The following is a 7,121-nucleotide window of genomic DNA, read 5'->3' as shown; positions in this document are numbered from 1 at the left end:
CAAAGAAGAGAGAAAGTCTTGTAAAAACTATGTTTATCTCTGGGGTCGCAGGTTCTCTCTAGCCTTACCTGCGGGGACGCTGACCATGTTCACAAAATCTGCGTCCATGGACGCTCTGTATGTTAAGGGACAGGTGCGTCCCTCTGTAAAAGGCAAAATGCGCGAGTTTTATCTTGAAAAAGTTACTTGTGGTTACTTCTAGAACATTCTAGAGGTCGGTTTGATGAAATGGATGCGCCTCCAGTTGGTTCATGTATCTCTATTAAGGGGGAACTTATCCCATCAATAAGGGAGCTATCCCACCCAAAGAGGGGGATGATCCCATTGATAGTGGACCTGAATAACCTCTTTACAGCACTATAAATAAAGACATTGAGCCAGAGGGAGAAGAGGTTGGAGCTATACATTTTCTTTGGGTAAATGCTGCAGGATTTAGGTCTTCCATTAGAGCCTTTGTGAGGAGAGATTGTCTTTACTTGATTCTACTTGGAAGAGGGTGAGCTTTGTCAAAGTAGAGGAAAACCCTTGATGGACCCTGGGAGGAACTTGCACAACACCAAGGCCAGGTTGTAAGAGTTTCTTTGTTTCGTTATTAATACAAACTGGTTTATTTTTCTCAATAGCTTGTGTTAATGAGTTATTTCATGTGTTCCTTGGTCTGCATGTTGAATATATGTTTTATTATATGAAATGCAAGTGCTTAGTAATTGTTTGATTGTTTGTGGTTGCAGGAATTGACTTGAAGGAGGAGCTCATCCGGATCGTCAAGAACGGACCTCAACAACAGCGTTTTGGAATAAGGTAAGCCTAAACACTTGTAGTTTTCATGTTATAAAAGGTGTATTTAGAGAAAGATCACTCCATTTTGTCTTGTTTGTCATTAGAATGTATTAGACTTCTAGGAAGGTCAGCCGTGTCCGCACCCTTGACCAATTCCGTGTGACAGGGTAATTTTTTTTTAGGAGGAGTAGGCATTAAGGAAAGTGGTTGGGCTTCCTGAGGCCTCCATCCTAAATATGGGTTACCCAATTAAGGAGGTTGGTGTTTCTATGGATGAAAAGGAGGAATGAAATTTTTTAGAGGATAACACCATGGAGTAGGCATAGAATGGGGTTAAGAGCTAGGTGGATACCAAGGTTGAAAATATGCATTATAACTTGTATTTAAAGAGGGGTAGTTCATACCTTATTGGTATTGTCTAAGGCCTTGTGGCCTCCTTTGATTGACAAAGAAAAATTGCTCCATGCTCCCTTCCAATCTATGGTACACGGATTTCCAACCTAGCAAAGATGGAAATTTGTCAGTTTACTAATTTTTCTCACATACAAAATATATATCTATGACATCTAGGGGGCACTCATTCTTAAGATGTATTTTAGTGCATCTAAGGAAAAATATATCTAATTCCCTTTCTTCTTATTCTTGTTTTTTTTAATCCATAGTGTGTCCATATGCATAGCAAAGGTGTGTAAGATCTAATTTTCTAAATCCTCTACATATCTCCTATCACATTCTTAGTAATTGTCGTGGAGGAAGAGAGACTTACCAAACCCTTGTTTTCTCTCAGCCTCTTTTACTAGTAGCTCTAGAATGACTTTTGAATATTACTTTTATGTATTCATAGTTGAGCTAATAAATATCTGTATTGGCCAGCATGTTGAGGGTCTCCATTAGTTCTTCTCTGACTCTCCATAGCAGTACTATTTTCAAAGAATCTAGATCTAGAGTGTAGTTATGTGCTCTTTTGAAACTTAGTTGAGATATTTCCTTGAAATATTCTAAAGATTCATTTACTCCTTGGGTCATTCTAAATATATCATCCCTTATGTATCTTGCTCTACATTATTCCTTGTACTCAATGTAAAAATATTGTTTCATATGTCCCCATGAACTGACACTCCCCCCTTTTAGGGTCATGTACTAACAAAGGGCTACATATTTGAGGGTATAGGGGAATAGTTTTAGATTTTTCTCATCTTTTTTCTAATCATATGTCTTGAAAACTATAGAAAACTCAAACATAAAAGTGTCAGGGTCTCAATAGCCAAAACATGAAAGTGTGGGAGAGAAGATGGGCTAATATTTTTTATTTTGGCCTCCCAATTTTTCTCCCTTGTAGGGAAAACACCAGGCTACATTTTTCCAACCATGGTATTAGTGGGCGATGAAACTACTTCTTCTTATGAAATATCCTCAAAGATCCTAATTTTCTCACCTAGAAAGGCCTCAATATCCTCTGTGGACAGAGTAGGAGGTTCACGGTTAGCAAGAGAAGGTTGGATACTTGTGGATGTGGGGATTCTTTTATTAAAACATTATTTTGTTATTCCTAATTCTACGAGGCATAAAGAAATAAATATTTTTTCTATTTTTTTCCTATTTTTTTATGTTTTAGATGAGAATTCTTATGTAGTGTACTTTTTTCTATTTCTGGAAATTAAAAATTTTTAATGCATATTTTTTTTGCATAAATTAAAGGAAGTGAATCAACTAGGAAGAAAATAATGCATTATTTGACACCTCCCAGACAAAGGCTCCAAAAAGTGATGGCCCTTATTATTACAATAAGAATGTTGCAACTCCAAAGGGTATCAACTACAATTGTCAAACTAGGGTTCATACAAACTTAATAGGGGTTGGGACATTATTTGTAGCATTTATTATCTTCTTCCTTGATCATATGTAGGTGAAAGCAATCGAGGAGATATTGAGTTACACAGAGACCATTTTTTTGTCTATGCTATAGGAAATATTAAAAATTGACGGAAATGAAGAACAATAAGAAAACCTATACTATTTAAAGAAAAAGGAAGAAAATAAATTGCATCATACTAAACTAAAATTAGGTCTATTCTACTAAACATTGGAAACAAACTTCTTGTTGAAACAAAACATCAAACCCTAATTGATAGAAAAAGGAAATTTTCCTATAGAAATTAGGACAAAGGACCTATGAGGTATCTTAGTTTCCAAATATTATCCTTAGGGTATTAGGTACGTTGTAGCATTTCAAGGAAGGATAATCAAGCTTTGGATGAAAATCTAAATGATTTTTTGATGCAAAATGTAGGCTACTACAAGAGTCCTATTTTCCTACACTAGACAGTCTAGTGAGCAGAAAAATACATGTGGTTTGAAGGAATGTGGACCTAAGGGAAGACTAAAGGGTGGTAAATAACTATATTCCATGTCCTCATGCCTATAATTTACAACTTTATTCAATAAAAGAGAAATTATAGGGTTTTGTGTAGCTCTGCGGAAGAAGACATTGTGCAATTGACAATATGTAGAAGTGCATGAAAAATAAATAAAAATTAGTAATCAAAGTAAGATAAAGAATGGAAAGGAATTTTGACTACATATAATAACCATTTCTAATATCTACTAATCCATTATGTCAAAAAATAATTCTAAGAAAACTAGCTTACTCACCATGTATGAAACAATTTTTAGAAATGAAATTATAGAAGTGACTAACTAAAATGATGCATGAAACATAAGAGTAAAAAGAGGGGTTTCGAGCACTTGGGGTGGTCCCTATCCAAGGAGGCTCAAATCCTTGAAGAGATAGTAGTCAAGGAACCAAAAATTCCTTCCATTCATAGAAAAAATGTTCTTATACGTGGAAAGTTGCAAAACTAGAATTCCTAGGCTAATGCCTCTACTTGAATATAAAAGACTTTTTACTTCAAAAAATTTGACTCCTAGTGGGCTAATTAACCCATTTATTTATACAAAATAGTTGAGGGTAATCCTCCTTAAAGAGAGGGTTTCTTTCCCTCCAAAATCCATAGAAAATAAGATCTTTCTCCCTAAGTGACCTTGCAACTACTTTGAGGAGTAATGATTTCTTAAGCAAGCTGAGTTTGGTCATCTTGTAGCAGGAGAAAGGTCCCATAATTTTCTCTTGAATGGATTCCATCATGACTTTTACCAAATATACTTAATATCTACATAATAAACACACTAGGCACATAAAGTATGATAAACATATCTAACCTTCATAAGAACTTATTAAAGCTAATAAATGCCTTTTTAAGTGTAGAAGGAGAGGTTCAATGTGCTCAGGAAAGGTGATATTGGAATTTTGTTGTACCTAATTTAGAGCCCCATTAGGTACTAGATGATGGAATTATATAATTCTAGAAGTAAACATGTTGTGAATACAAATACCATTTGTTGGGATGGGGTCCCCTCGATCAGTTTTGGGGTTAAAATAACCCATGTTTTCATGTAATTTTTGTAAAAGATGTAAAGTCTCCATGATTTGTGGATGCGGAGCGTGTAGATGGTTAGGATTCAAAAGTGTTTTAGCCCTTGATTATGTAAAGTTGAGTCGACTTTGAGATCCACCCATGGTTTGTGGACCATGGGATTGTATGTAAAAAGCTATAAGTAGGTGTGTCTTAGAGTGTCTAAGAGAGATATACAATGTAATGATAGAGGTAATGGGTGAATAGAAGAGAAGTCTTAGTGTAGAGTAGAGGGTAAGATAAGAGATAAAGGCTCTACAGCTAAGTGCAGAGAGGACTAGGTAGAGTCTGTAGCTAAGTGCGCCGACCCCTGCAGCTCAATGCGTAGGGAAGTTTTGAGTCTGTGTTCTAAATTGGAAATCAATAAAGAAGTTGTTTCTGGAGAAATATTGTGTATTGTTGTTTACTTCTATTATAACTTATGTTTTTGATGAACTAATATGTTTATTAAATATTGATCTAATGATGTGCGAATCTATGGAATAAGTCTTAATAACTGTACGAATTATATGTTAAGTATTTTCAAAAAGATTTTGATACACTATCTCATGTTTATTAAATACTTAAGTAGATTTACACGAGCTTAGATCTTGGGCTATCTTTTAATGCGCGTAAGTGGATGATTCAACTATTAAGGGTCCACAAAGACCAGTTGTAGAACTTCACGAAGTTCTAGAGGATGATTAAAGGGAGTTGCGGTACCGAGCCCTAGGGACTTATAGATCTACGTGAAGGCAGATCTAGGACACTAAAAGACATCACACTGATCTCTCGATGTAGAACATTGGTTCCAACATCCCCCCATACTACTTCAGGTGATATTGTAGCCTGCGCTATGCAGATTTTTGCCAAAAGGGCTAGTAGTGTAGGGTTTTGTTTGGAGCAATTAACTCTGAACCTGGGTTAGCACCCCCTAAGCCAAAAAATGGTTCTATTGTTGGGACCAAGATTTTCTTGAAGGAGATGTGTGATGTCACATCACTGGAATCTGACCAAGAAGGAAATTGAAAAGTGGTTGGACAAGAAAAGTCACGAATTCACGGCACAAAAGAACAGGAATCTGTTCCTGTCAAAAGAGTAGTGGTTGGATAGATATTTGTATACGAAAATTCATGAAATTTTCTTATGGACCTTCTCGATCAAATTATACGAATGGTTAGCTAAGTTAGCAGATGGCTAAGGAAGGTGGAAGATTAACGGTCCAATAGTGTAGACTACAGAGCTAGTGCAAAGATTGGAAGCTTTAGAGGATAAGATCACACGAGCTGTTGATCATTGGCTCGATTGAATTATAGGAGGATTTGTTACTGATTTCGCAGTTGATACCTCAGTCGGCTACAATGAAGTAGAGAAAAGGTTTTTCAAGGGACTGCAAGGTAATTATTTAAGATATTTGAATAACTGTATTAAAATGCTGTTGTGTGAAAAACAGGTTATGCCATTTCCTTGATGTTCAGATCTACGGAAAGTGGATGAATCTTTAGAAACCGTGAAGGATCAGGACCGGAGTATAGTCCCTTGATTGGACCTCCTGTAAGTGGAAAGGAAGAGGCAGAGAGGAACCCGCCACAGAGTGTTATTCATCTAATCACTTAGGGGTTTCCTCGAATAAGTCATCCATCTACTCCACCTTCGCCTCCACCGCATACACCTTCGCCCACACCTCCACCACCACCACCACTGTTCAACATGTCGAATATAATGAAGCTACTAATTGTCAAGGGTATAGGGACCAAAGAAATAGATCAATTTTGGTTTCTTGTGAATGTTGTATGGACAATACAACAAATTACTAATGACAATATAAAGAAGGCACAGTTGGTTACCGTTCTACAGGATTGCACGCTGACATGGTATATTAAGTATTGTTTTGATCATCCTATGGAAATGATAGCAAAGATTAAGGATGCTCTAAACAAAGAGTTTAGTAAGCCTAAGTCTAACTCGCAATCAATAGTTGGATTTAAGGAAATCACGATGAGGGTTGATGAGATGCCTTGGGAGTTATATCAAAGGTTGAAGTGTGTAATTCATGAAGCTAACATGCATCTCACAGATAATCAACACCACGAGTGGTTTATAGCTTCGCTTCTGCCCCATGTGAGGATTTATTTGTCACAATAGAAAATAGGTACTTAGGCAGAAGCCTTGGAAATCACGATGAGATTGCATGCAACACCCATTTGTAGAGCCTCTGCTTGGAATTGTAGAGCTTGAAGAAAGAGAAACAAACTAAACTAGAGGTGTGTGTGGAAGTCTGGTGTCTGAAGTACAAGAGCCAGCGGAACAATAAACATCACTGCCATATCTTTGTGAATTATATTACAGGAGGGGGACCAATTCCCCTGAAACTAGAAGCCCCAGCAAGACTGAGCATGGGGGCTGCGCTATTTGTCAGGTGGTTGGAAAACACACAATGAATAATTGTCATTTTCTTCAAAAGTTCATTTAGACACCGCATCAGTTTTTATGTGACTTCTTTAAATCTGTGGGCCATGATGAGCACCACTATTGCAGCTATGAACGGATGATGGTGAGAATGCCTACGTACCAGATGCAAGCAAAAACACAACCTCTAGATCAGGGTGCCGAGGGAGCACATGGAGGATATTAGGGAAGAGGATGAGGCCACAGAGGAAGAGGACCTGGTAGAGGTCATGGATAGGTTATTTGCTATAACTGTGGAATTCCAAGGCACCACGTACGAGAGTATCAGAATAAGACATGCCCATCATATCAATATTGCAGCCAGTTTGACCACACTATAGAAGAATGCTCCTTGTTGATAGCCAAGATGTAGGAGAAGAAGGCACAACCTCAACAACCTACACACAACTTACAAATGATGAGAGCTGAGCCGTACGAGGA

The sequence above is a fragment of the Pinus tabuliformis genome, chromosome 6 (assembly GCF_031772625.1).
Source record: "Pinus tabuliformis cultivar Carrire ecotype Pingquan chromosome 6, CPIR1, whole genome shotgun sequence".
In the NCBI taxonomy this organism is placed as follows: Eukaryota; Viridiplantae; Streptophyta; class Pinopsida; order Pinales; family Pinaceae; genus Pinus; species Pinus tabuliformis.
Note: the sequence above shows the minus strand (reverse complement) of the source record.